The sequence below is a fragment of the Centroberyx affinis genome, unplaced genomic scaffold, assembly GCF_046629955.1.
Source record: "Centroberyx affinis isolate AG114_WGS23_722 - 3 ecotype Tasmania unplaced genomic scaffold, CSIRO-AGI_Caff_v1 ptg002567l_1, whole genome shotgun sequence".
Taxonomy (NCBI): Eukaryota; Metazoa; Chordata; class Actinopteri; order Beryciformes; family Berycidae; genus Centroberyx; species Centroberyx affinis.
In genome coordinates, this window is record NW_027280776.1 from 41914 (window position 1) to 55927 (window position 14014).

The 14014-nt window shown below is 45.7% G+C and overlaps 1 protein-coding gene across 1 annotated transcript in view; it reads right to left on the reverse strand.

Moving 5' to 3' along the window:
* Positions 1-14014, reverse strand: part of LOC139656878 (septin-9-like) — a gene marked incomplete at its 3' end in the record, with an annotated part of 65962 nt that overhangs the window by 41286 nt on the left and 10662 nt on the right. The gene's annotated exons all lie outside the window — the stretch shown is intronic.

The window sequence follows — 14014 nt, forward strand, 5'->3', positions numbered from 1 at the left end:
GAACCCTTCACACTCTCCATTTTCCAAATCCGCTCGGTTCCAATCAAACATGTGGAAGCGATCTATAGTGTCCTCATGGCCGGGTTAAAGACTGCTTCACGCCACAGAGTGACAAGGAGAAGAAAAACTGGAGCAGGAGAGTGAAAGAGAGAAAGAAACTAACCTTCAAAGTCTGATATGATCCCTTCCAAGTGAGCGTTGACAGTGGAATCAGACATTTTGGGGAGCAAGTGTGTGTGTGTGTGTGTGTGTGTATGTGAGAGAAAGGAAGCAGGGTTCCCTTTCCCCAGCAAGGCAAAGTCTTCCTTAGGCGCAGTCCCGCTTTAAACAAATCCCAAATTAGGAGCCCGTGCAAGAGAGAGGAGGGGAGGGGGGGAAAAAACGAGAGTAGCGGCTCACTGATCCAAGTCCACGGCTCTCTCCTCTCTCTCTCTCTCTCTCTCTTTCTAGCTCTCTCTGTCTCTCCTCCCTTTCCCTCTTTCTCTGACTTTCTCTCTTTCTTAAAGCAGCAACTTATTTTTCTCTTCTCCTCCTCCTCCTCCACTTCCAGAGCTTCAGAGCTTGGAATGAGCGAGCGATGACAACCCCCCACCCTCTCTCTCTCTCTCTCTCTCTCTCTCAGTTTTCTATCTTCCCTCCCCCCTCTCCTTCCCTCCATTCCTCCCTCCCTCTCTACAGCCGTCCTCTCAGAGTGGTTTCTTTCTGTGAAAACTCTCATTTTTGACTGGGCTGGTGAGGATCCATCAAACTTGAAGACACTCAAAAACACTTACTCTAAGTCACATGGCTCACACACCCATGGCAACTGACCAAATAGACAGAATACTTACTATTGAAACATATTCAAGCCTTATTATGTGGGATTATGGCAACATCAGCATCCCATCTTACATATAAGCACATGAATGCATACATAAGCCCCCCCCCCCCCCCCCCCCCCCACATACACACACACACACACACCCATAACCATCCCTCTGCATAAACACACACACCACCATACACACACACTACACTCAAAGACACAGACATATCTCCAACTAAGCCTTGTCAGTATCTGATATCTGATGTCAGATAGAGTGGATAAGATAGATAAATCCAGAGTGGAGACAGAATCATATTATGGACTAATATGGTCAGTACAGGCTCATGCAGGCAGTTGGTAGATTGTCAGATACGTACGGTCAGTCGGACTGGAGGCAGACATCAATAAATAAGTTGCCTAATGACTTAATGGCCATGTGAATGAGCCTCTGTGTGTGGGGTGGAGGGGGAAGGGTGGACAGGGGCGTTGGTCAGTGTGTGTGTGTGTGTGTGTGTGTGTGTGTGTGTGTGCTTGAGAGAGAGAGAGAGAAGTAGGGAGGAGGAGTGTGTGTGTGTGTGTAGATTCTTTTCTCCCATGAATGCATGGCAAGAATACAGCAAGGAAGATCATGTACAGTTGAGCATGCGTACAATTCGCGGCTTGTCTTCTCTTTGTAAAGACGATGATCTACACTTACTTGTTATCAAAGCAGTGCTTACCAATTCAAAGAAACTGCTTGCCTAAAATCTCTTCCATTCAAACCCTGAGTGAAGACTGGAGTTACCTAATCATCCAATAGACAGCGAGATCACGCCCTGAGGCGACCAATCCCGCTCTCCCAGCCACAGAGGAGACAGGCCAATGGGGATGAAGCACTGCTTCTGACCTCCGGGCTGAAATTAACTATTCATCAATGTCCAGACAGCTAGCACTGACAGTAGCTAGCCGTCAGTGTGTGTGTGTGTGTGTGTGTGTGTGAGTGATAGGGCACCCTCCTCTCAAAAGGCTCATAACTCTCTTTCAAACTGCAAAGCAAGACTGTTTCCAGAGGGAAGGGAAGCCAAGGGAGGCAAAAAGGAGGAGAGAGATGAAATGAAAAATGGATAAATAGACAGATATGAAAAATCACTCCAATTTTGATTTACACTGTAATAAATTATTCAGAATGAAAAGCGACAGAAATATTCTACAATCTCCTCGACAGTCGCTATCCCGTGTGTGTGTTGTTATGATAAACTGTGTGGAAGTGAAATCTCACATGTTTGGCAAGCTTCCTGCCAATTTGTTGCTTACGTTGGAATCTAAGTTTGCGTCCTACATTGATTTAGGCGCATTTACCCCACATAAACACAGATGTGCGCGCGTGCAGAAACACGCACACACACACACACACACACCACAGACACACACAGACACCACAGACACACACACACAAGCACACAAAGATCTAAAACAAATAGGAGGCTTTACTGTACCAAGACCTGCAGCCTGGGATCAATCATACACAACATTTACCCACCACTGAAGCATGCAAAGTACGTCACCAAGGATACGTGTGTGTGTGTGCACATTTGTGTTAGGGGTGACCAGATTTTCCAAATTGAAAAACAGGACACAATGTTGTTTCTTGTTTGCTAGTGGGATTGAAGGTATGAGTGATCCGGACCGCATGGGATTTGTCTTTTTAAGTTCTGAAAACATGTAACAGTCAATGAACATTTCTAACTGCCATGAAAACTGGACAAACGCCTGGACTTATGTTGAAAACCAGGATATGTGAAAACAGCTGCCAGGAACATGGGATACTAAGCTTGAAATGGGCCTGGGTCTGGTCACCCTATCTGAACTTTTATATGTGTGTAATATGTTTGTGTGTGTGTGGTGTGTATACATGCATCATTTTGTGGTCCCTGTGGAAAAAATATTTCCCTGTAGATAAGATGAAGACATACATATACTACTATAAGAGCGTATACTTAAATATGTGTGTTATTTACAGCTGACACATCAGCCCCACAACATCTGACATTGTGTCACTCCCTCCACCAGAGGTCAGCGTTGCACCTGTAAATAAAACCTGTTGCTACGGGCAACAGTGGTAGTGGTAGTGGTGTCTCCAGCGTACAGTAATGCGATCTGGAAACAGATAGGGGATGGAAACACGGGGAGAATCCTGCTCTGGACACACCCTCAACCCACACACTGCGTCCTGCCAACCGCATGTGTCTGACATTCCTCCACTCCCTGGCACACACACACACACACATACATACACACACACACACACACACACACACACAAACACACACACAATCCACCCAAACATATGTACAAACCCGCATGTGCGCACACAAACACATACACACAACAAATATGTGTATAGCAGATGCGTGCAAAAATACTGTGCACACATGCATACACACATGCAGGCACATACACAGGCACAGAAGTACATACATAGGCAAGTTTTCAACGCCCCCATACCCCCGCCACCAAACACATGCACACACACACATGCGCACACGCACACACATAAGCACACTTCCTTTGACCGCATATCCTTTCAAGCCCCAGCATGCCCAGCCGACTCTAATCCAATCTCCTATAACAACTGTCACACTGAGAGAAGACTAGAATGTTTTCCTCCCTGATTTGTCGAGGAGCTCCATTCATATCATAGTGATCATAACGCCGGGAATACAGTCGCACTTACGAAAACAGCTGCATTCCTATGCCATTAGCAGAACATTAAATACAGATACATGCCTTACATAGATAATACCCTAGGCCTGTGTTATGAGAAGGAACTGGTGCTAAAGGTATTGTAGGGTCATGACGGTTGCATATATCAACACTGATATCTTGAGCTGCTCACAATGTGGATTACATTACACTGTTGCCTCTTAGGTGAAATTCTGTTTATCCCTGTTTCATGGATACCTGAAAACAATTTACTGCCTTCCTCAAGCCCGAAGGGAGGGGAACTCGCTAAAAAACATCTTCCTCTTTGCAATGGCTGATGATAATGAAATCCAGCATTTGTCTAACAGTATAAAGACATGCATTATATATGAAGGGTGGATTCAGCAAGGAGAAGAGAAAGAGTTTTTATGGGACATTTTGCAGATGCTCTGGTTATTATGATTATTCTCAAATTAGTTTTGACAGTGTGGTATAATTGCTGTAAACAAACGAGGCCATTACTGAGAAATTCAGCTAATTTTATCAAATCCTCCATCACAGCCAATGGAGAGAACTAATCTGTTGGGGCCTCTACTGTACATTAGTGTGTTTGAATAAGCAGCTGCACGCTTCCAGTCGGTGTTATGTTGCACTGCAGCACACAGATGAAGAGGGACAGAGACAGCCGCCTACTGCTTAAAGAAAGCCAGGCCGTGGCTGTGAAGGGGATCCTGCCCTAGAGCTGGAAAATGAGAGGAGTGGAGTGGGAGGAGAAGAGGAGGAGGAGAAGAAGAAGAGGAAGACTTCTATAAACGGATGCCAGGCAGGCATGGCTGTTGCTAGGGCACTGCCAGGGCAGCGACAGGTTGTGAATGTCAGTGTGTAGATCGACCTACACACACACACACACACACACACACACACACACTCACACACACATCCGCAGGCCCCGGCGCCAGTCTGTCCCCTCCTCTCCGGCCGGGCCTGTGCCCCGCTGATGCCAGTGGACCGAAGTCCTGGGATCTCTGGAATCTGAGACGCAGCTCCAGGAAATATTTTAACGATAATTAAATCCACACTGGGCACAAGGATGCAGATACACCTGAACTGTTTTATTCAGACTATACTGCTGCTGCTGCTGTTACTACTACTACTACTACTACTTATAATAATAATAATATTACTTTTCAAAAAACATGGTTTACAAAAACTGTACAGAGCAACAAAAGACACTAGATAACAATGAGGCACTCAGACAGTGCAAACCTCCCCCATTGCTAAAAAATTTGCTGTTACTCCCAAAGACATCATTCCTATCACTGAAATTTTAAGTTAAATTGATTTCTTGACCCAGCAAACATAAGCTTGGGATTTGGAATCAAGTCTCTATCCAAGTATCTATCCATTAGTTTCATAGTTACTGCCAAAAAACTGCAATTACTGTACCAGCGGTGTCCTGGTGGCTCAGTGGTCTAAGGCGCATACCATGTGACCACAATGTCCTGGGTTTTAATCTGGTCTAGGGCCTTTGTCGCATGCAGTCCCCCTTTCTCTCCGAATCTTCCCTGTTTCTCTCTACTTTCAACAATCTAATAAAGCCAAAAAAAAAAATCTTAAAAATAATTGCCTGACGGCGGAAATCCCACATCACCACCAAAATGTAATTTATTGAATCTAGTCTGTCGACCAAATTTCGTGGAAATCCATTCAGAAGTTCTTGACATCCTGCTGGCAGACAGGTAAACAAAATAAGAAAGAGGAGCAAAAACAAATTATATTACATGAATGAGATTACATGGAAATTAGTCAATAATAAATGAGTCAGTAATTCTAAGAACTGCTACATAGAGTATGGGTTTTCAAGAAGTGATCTAAAAGACTGAACTGATTCATCTAGCCTACGCTCCTCCAGAGCAAGTTGTTCCACAGTATAGGAGACCTGATGGAAAAAAAATGAGTTTATTATCATAGAGTAATTACACTGTACTATATCACTATGCCTGCTGATATTTGTGTGTCATTGACAATGTGATGAATCCCCTTGTCATTCTATCCGTATGTCAGTTATTTCATATGCGACACACATGGCAAGCTTCACCAGGCTTAGATGGTATTGATTTCTTTGTTCGCCTTTGTCAGTACCAGCTAAAGAGGAAACCCAGCTTCCTGTTGAGCTCATACTGACACAACAAAGACTTGGCTGCCCTCAACACATGAGTCAGGCTTTATCAAATAGGCCATCTGGAAGAGGTAGAGCTGTGTGTGTGTCTGTGTCTGTGTGTTGTCTTTGATTGTGTGTGTGCATTTGTACATGAGCGTACATTTTGGAGGTGACTAGCTGGGTTACCACGGCTCTGTTTACATGGCAACACCATAATAAGCAGCTCTACCTGGCTTGGGACTTCAGAGGGGGGGAAAGGAGAGGAGAGATGGAAGGACAAGACAGGCAGAAGAGGAGGGGAAAGGAGGAGGGTAGAGGTAGAGAGAGAGGGGGGAGACAGAAAGGTGTGCCAGTTCTCTACCCAGGTAGAGAGAGAGATCTCGTTGTTTTGATGGAAACTAAAAGTAACGGTAAGATTTCCCCTTCTTGTGCGTGTGTGTAAGAGAGAGAGAGAGAGAGAGAGAGAGAGACAGAGAGACAGAGAGGCACAGAAAGAGACTAGCATTAGCATGACTAATGGAATCAGCAGCTCTGGTAGTGTAAACATAACCAGAAGGGCCTGGCTCTCAGCACAGTACTGTGCTTTCAGCAGACTATGGGAACGACTGGTGAGAGGAAGCACTGCACTGAGGATCACTGACGGTCCAATATGTTCAGGGAAGCTCGCAAACAAAGAAAACTGAACGTTCGCTCGCACAGTAATGCTCGAACATGTGCACACGCACACACTCAGTCTAATAGCTATAGCACCGTTTGGCGAATTGTACTGTATAAACAATATATCAGCTTGAGACTACATTATTCAGTGTTACCCCTCTGGCAGCCCCAGCCCACATAGTGAAGTGGCTTTGTCTAAAGTATATGCACAGCTGTAGTGACAGCAGCTGTCCTTAACCAAATGTTAAACAGCAGCACCCAGCCAGGCCCCGCTCACTTTAATCAAATACAGCACCTGTTGGAAACATGGCTCCTACTGCACTGCACACGGATACACACACACACACATACACACACACACACACACACAGGCGTGCCCCCTCCATTGCTTTTGCGCTCTGGTTTTATTTTGCAATGAAGACTGCCTGTGTGTGTGTGTGTGTGTGTGTGTGTGTGTGGGGGGGGGGGTTCACGTCTGTGTGCATGCGTGTGTGTTCCCTCATGCATAGGATGGAATGGCTTGGTAAATAGAGAGAGCAGCTGTCCTCCAGAGATGGCTCTCAATGGGCCTCTCTCTGTCTCTCTCTCTCGATCTCTCTCTCCCTCTCCCCCCCCCTCTGCTGCTCTCCTCCATGTCTCTCTGCTCAGTAATAACACTGTTCAGCGCGTCAACAGGCCAGCATTATAATCACCATCCTCATTGCCCCCACAGCACACGCATATTGTTCTACTCAGCACATCGCCATGGCAACCCACCCAAAAACACCAATCACGTCCGACCAGGAAGCAACTGGGCCGTGATTTCCCTCAATAAAACGTCTTACTTAAAACCTATAGAGGGTGATCCTCAAAATAAATAGACTGTCACAAGAAAATAAAGACACGAAACATGAAACACCGATCAAAAAACTGGAGTTCTGGAAATCGGCCTTGTGTAAGTGGTCACAGCTGACATAAGGTTGTGTGAGATTACTGCACAGTGGAATTATTCGACTCAGCGCTCCCACCTGGTGGTGAAAATACACATTACACTCACACAACACACATCACAAGCAGGCAACTTCCTACAGGCAGTCAGAAGACTAACATCTTTCACTGTGTGCATGGGAGAAAGGCTTGAGGGTCAGCTATTAGTCATGAGGCTGAGAGGTCAGCGGGGGGCGGCTGTGTGTGTGTGTCACACCCGACGTTCGTCAGCATCATCAGCTGACCTCACTGTGACTGGAATGAATGGGACACATCAGCCGCCTTTTTGTTCCATACACAGTCACCACGGCTTATGGGCAGTTGCTGTTGAGAGAATCGCTGTTGATTCATCCAGGAAGAAAACGGAAAAAAACAGAGAGCCTCGCAAATCAGGATCAGGATCAACACCAGTTTGGGAAGAACATTGTTGCGAAGTGAATTGAATTGATTGTGTTTCAATATGGCCAACGCAGATGAGAGGCTCTCATGATACAAGTCCAGATAACACGGGACAATCTGTTATTTTCATTCTGCGTTACATGGGATATTATGACACGCGAGCCAATAGAGCGTGGGTAATTGATGGGTAGATGTGCTCCCTGATGTGTGCGGTCAAATACGCTGTGACGCTCTCACAGCAGGACACTTCAACTTCTACACTCAGGAGAATAGATGGAGGAGGATTGTGAGATTCTATCCAGTGTGTTACACACTCGTCTTGCCTCTGGTATGAGCTGTACAAACACACACGCGCACACACACACACACACACAGCGCGTGCCTGTAGACATACACACATACACATACTGTACATGCATGCGTGTACATAGATATGTACAAAAATCACATAGACACAATGACACACAGGCATACAAACACAGACAAACAAAAAGGTACAAATGCATACATACTCCCGTACATACATGCACACACACACACACACACACACACGCACACACACACACACACACGTACACAAAACATGTCCTGCTGAAGCCATTACAGCTCCCTGAAGGAAGCACCTGGAGACAAGGGGCCACAGAGAGAGAAAGAGAGAGAGAGAGAGAGAGAGAGAGAGAGAGAGCGAGAGAGAGAAAGAGAGAGAGAGAGAGGGAGGAAGGAGGGTGATACCTCCATCATACACACACTTGTCAGTGATCTCACCTACATCCAGACGTCACACACCATGTAGGTGCTACAAGCTATGCTAGGTCACACACACACACAGTCAGACACACACACACACACACACACACACACAATAACATGCACATGCTACGTGCTGCTACAGCCATTTCGCCATTTCCACTCTGGTTAAGGATATTTTCATGCCAGCATGTGTTTTTACAACACTCACACTAACACTCATAAAAATACCATTAAGAGGCAGACAGCATTGCCTGGCTGATGACTTTAGCATAATGTACAACACACATACACACACACACGGACAAACCCTTATCCATTCATGTATGCACACTGCTGACAGACCTACTTTACAGCGTCCATCGGGGGAAAACAACATCAGAGGGACAGTTTGGAAAAAGTGAGAATGTTTAGTTCCAGAACTGCAGCAGGGCTTTCTCTGTCCTGTGGCTGAAGGAGTGACTGACTGATGGCCGAAGCGGGATCAGAGCCACAAGGGACAAGAGTAGTACTGTTCAAACAGAGCCCTTTCCTGTTTTCACACCAAAGAAGGAACGGGAGAATGTAGACAGAGAGAAAGAAAGACAGAGAGAGAGAGAGAGAGAGAGAGAGAGAGAGAGAGAGAGAGAAATGTCCGGGATTCTAAAAAAAACATAAGTGGCGCTTCTGTGTCACTTCACCACAAAACAGCTTTTTTTTTTCTTCAATGACTTCCCTATTTACATGTAATGAATATGAAGGTAGAGGGATGACAGAGACAAAGAGATGAAGGGTGGAAAGACAGGCAGACAGATAGAGAGACAGAAACGGAGGGGAGACAGTGACTGGCTTACAGACAACGGGACAGATGGGTGTTGGTGGTGGACACACACACACACACACACACACACACACACACCCTGAGAGACAGTAAAAACAGAAAAGCTAGCAAACATTACAGGCGCAAAACAGATAACAGCAGATAACCCAAAACAGGTTAGCCGCTAAGCCGCTACACAAACTCTGCTCAGCTCCCAGCTCTGGCTCCAAACCCCCCAAAAAACACCCAGTCAGCAAACAGGACAGATGAGAGAGTGGAAAATACCATAGAGGAAAAATAGAGGCAGGCTCTCACACACAAAAAAAAAAAGACACTCTATCAAAGCGAAATAGTTGATTGAAGAACCGGAAAACTAGGCTTTCTTTTGTCCTGCAGAAGAAGAGCCTGCTAGTTTGGGAAAGAGAGTTTGTCTTACCTGAGAATTTGTCCCCCTCCATAACCAGATCACTCCCTCCAAAGCCACATGTAGCGTCTGCTCTTTCACTCTCCTCTCTCTCTCTCTCTCTCTCTCTCTCTCTCTCTCTCTCTCTCTCTCTCTCTCTCTCTCTCCCTCTCCCTCCCTCTCCCTCTATCTTTTTTTGGACTTCCCCTTTCTCTCTTCCCTCGCTTGCTCCCTCTCTCTCTCTCCCTCCCTCTATTCCTCTTCGTCCTCTCCTTACTCTCTCTTTCCTTTTGGGCTCTCTGTGCCTCTCTCTCTCTCTCTCTCTCTCTCTCTCTCTCTCTCTCTCTCTCTCTCTCCCTCCCTCTCGCCAGTTTGATTCCTTCAGCCTGTCTTGCTAATGAATTCAGAATTACAACATCCCCATGTGCTGATCATATGTTGCATTTGTTGCTCTCTCTCTCTCTCTCTCTCTCTCTCTCTCTCTCTCACTCTCTCTCTCTCTCTCTCTCTCTCTCTCTCCCTTTCTTCTGATCAGACCATAAGACTGAAGCAGCATTGTATCTTGAAAATAGAAACCCTTAGCAGCGCCATGTGACACAGACAGGCTCCTCCAGACTAAAATAAACTTGTTGGACTTGCTGGACTTGCAAACCCCTCAACTTGCTTATAGTCTCACTAGTGTGTGTGTGTGTGTGTGTGTGTGTGTGTGTGTGTGTGTACTGTAGCCCCCATTCATATGATACAAATACTAATTCTTGTCAAGCTGGTGTGAATGTCAATCACTAATTCCTCACAGAGCTTGTATCTAGGTTTCCCCGCGTTACGTAAATCCCCGTGTTGAATCAGATACGGCTCTGCCTTTGTAAGCGTGTGGAAGGATGATAGCCTGTTGAAATAATACTGAAGTATAAAAACAATACTGGACGGAAGCAAGGGAGGAACTTTATCAAAACACACTTCCCAAAAATGTTTTCAAGGGGTGACCGTTAAATACAGGAGGGATGGAGCAGTTGCTGTATGTGTGTGTGTGTGTGTGTGTTATGATGATCAGTGAAACCCCAGCCCTCGGTCTGAGAGGTGCTTGGCGTAGAGCTTTCTCTGTGTTCAGGAAGCTCAGATGACCTCTGACCTTTGGCACGTCCCTCACACTGCGCTGGGGGTCAGAGGTCACATGGCCAGCGTCTGAGCTCTGATAGAGAGATCAAACACACCCAGAGATGTCAGTCTGCTGCCTTGTGCAACACACACCCCTCCAGTGACCTCACTTATTGCCTGCTGACCTGCGTGTGTTTGTGTGTGTGCCCACGCACATGTATGTGTGTGAGATCATGTGTTTGTAAGAATTTGTCTGTGTATTTTCGCCTACATAGCTGTGTGCGCATGTCTGTGTGTGTGTGTGTGTGTGTGTGTGTGGATCTGTCTGTTCTTTAATTATTAGTTAATCATTAGTCCACTGCCTGAATTTCAACCATTAGATGATGAAATTAAAGCTGCACCTGGCAACTTTGCACGTTGGCGGCCCCAAATGGCAGCGCTGGGTAACTGTTTGAAAAATTTGAACTTCAATACTGAGAAATTATGTAACATCAGTAAACTGTACACAGAACACTCTTGTTTACCAACCTTTGATCACTTTATACCAAATGAGATGCTTCTCTGGATGGAGCGTTCGCTGCTGCGTAGTAACTAACCCTTCGGTGCCATTTGTTTGTTTGTTTGTTTGTCTGTTTGTTTGTCTGTTAGCAGGGTTACGGAAAAACTACTGGCCCGATTTTCATGAAACTTCGTGGAAGGGTGTAGCATGGGCCAAGGAAGAACCCATTACATTTTGGAGCGGATCCGGATCCGACTCACCAACAAGCAATAACAGCACGAACCTTGGCGGAGGTCTGCGCTCTCCGAGTGCCCTTCTAGTTTCATTTGCAAATAGGACAAATCTGCAGGGTCTCAATTAGGGGGGATGAGACGCCTAGAGGCCTTTTCTTCAAAGGCACAACAGGACAAATAAGAGAGAGGGTGCTCCTTTTGAAAATTATTCAAAATTAAAAGAAATTATAGATTGAGTCATATTTATTGTAAATATGACATGATATATAATAATAATATTGATCTCCCAGACCATGGTTCAGCTACAGTGGTGAATCACAGTCTGCTCTCTCTCCACTGCCCTGTCTACTGCTTTAAGAGCAAAGCTGCGGCATGTGGGACTATAGTTTCACCTCAGGTATTCTAATTGGAAAACTGTGACAGATTTGATTTGCATGCAAGTGATTTTAATAAATCAGCCACTAAACTGGAGAAAACTGCGTCCATTAAGTTTTCGCACACAGTCATGATTAGTACGCCTCTTAGTAAGTACGTCTCTGAGTGTGTGTGCAGATCAGTGTGGGCACAATACAGTAAAAAACCGTGTGACTGGTCCAGTCCAATACAGCAGGATCTGCTGACTGCTAGATGGGAATTAACTACACAGAGCTCGACAATAGGGACAGTGTTGGATAGCCACACACATGAGAGAGTGTTTGTGTGTGTGTGTGTGCATGCGCATTTGATAAAAGAAGGCTATAGGCTTTTTCTGTAAAGGCTATACCAGTATATGAGTCTGTGTGTGTGTGTGTGTGTGTGTGTGTGTCTCTGTGCATGTGTGTGTGTGTGTGTGTGCGTGTTTTGAGGTTACAGTAAAACACCCTCCCAAACACCCGCCTGCCTGCTCGTAAATCTGCCCTGCTGGCAGATGCTTTGTGTGGGGCATCTCGCTCCGAATGCCAATGCACATACACACACACACACACACACACACCACACACACACACACACACACACCTACACACACACACACAGGCCCTGTGGGGACAGCATCAGTGTCAGGGAGGTCTGCTGACAAGCTGGGCCTCATCCTCAGCCCTAAGCACTTCCCATAGACCTGTGTGTGTATGTGCTTACGCATGAGTGTGCCTGTGTGAGTTTGTGTGTGTGTTTCTGTCTGTCTGTGCTCTTATCTCTCCGTGTGTGTGTGTGTGTGTACGCGCTAACCCCTTGCCTGTCTGTCACTCTGCTTTACATAGATAGTGACACACAGCGGCTCAAGGACTCAAAGAAAGATGCTCTAATGCTGAGAAAGACAGGCTGACTAATGCAGAAATTGAACAATGGAAGTTTACGCACACACACACACACACATACACACACACACACACACACACGCACACACACGCACACACACGCACACACACACACACACGCACACACAGATAAGGTAGAAACACACAAATAAGTATACACACCAGACACGCATCTGTGTTCACACACACACACACACACACACACACACACACACACATGCTGTCTGTTCGGTATCTGCCTGTCAGATTCCTGTGGGATGAGTACACATCCTGCAACGACATGTGGGCCCTAACATGATGTGTGTTTGTGTCTCTAGATACAGTATATAATCTGCATTTGTGTGTGCAAACCTGTCTTGTGTGTGTGTGTGTGTGTGTGAGAGAGAGAGAGAGAGAGAGAGAGTCTGTGCCGCTCTGGGTCTGTGTGTGTTGGTGTACATACAGTATAATCTATGTATATAATGTGTGCTTGTGTGTGCAAATGTACTGCTGCGTGTTTCTGCAAGAAGTGCACCTCTATCTCGATGTGTGTGTGTGTGTGTGTGTGTGTGTGTGTGTGTGCTCCTGCCCCTCGTACGCCCCCCTTCTCCCTCTCCCTCCTCTCTTTGTGCTGATGCTGCAGAAGGCGTTTGCTCTTCCCACTGGGAGAAGATGCCTCAGTGGTGAGCCTCAGCCACAGCTTCAGACCTCATGCCAACAGTGTGTAGTAGCTACACACACACACACACACACAAGCGCGGATATATACATAGGCACATACGCACAGAGACAAAAAAAAGCACATACACATGCATGCACTCAGACAGAAGCACAAACTCATGCAGATGCACACACATACACATTCCACACACACCCACACACACATATGTACTCACACACACACACACACTCTCTCATTCTCTCTAAGATACTTGGCCATCCTTCTGTCTTTACCACTATCATTATCACTGTGTCTCTTATCTGCTGTTGACTTGCCATCAACTGTTATCAGGGCAGGAAACAGCCAAGCCCTGAAGGTCAATGACACTGACTTATGTACAGTAACACCTTACAGGTATGTTGAGTGATTCAATGGAAATTTTGGAGGCGGAAAAGGCACCATATGAATTTGATAATGCCCAAATATTGGATGGATGATAGATATATAGAGAGACAAATAGATGGATGGATGAATAGACGGATAATGTATGTATATATCTACAGTATGCATGCATGTATGTGCTGTATGTAAGGATGTTTGTATGTATGTATATATGTATGTATGTATGGATGT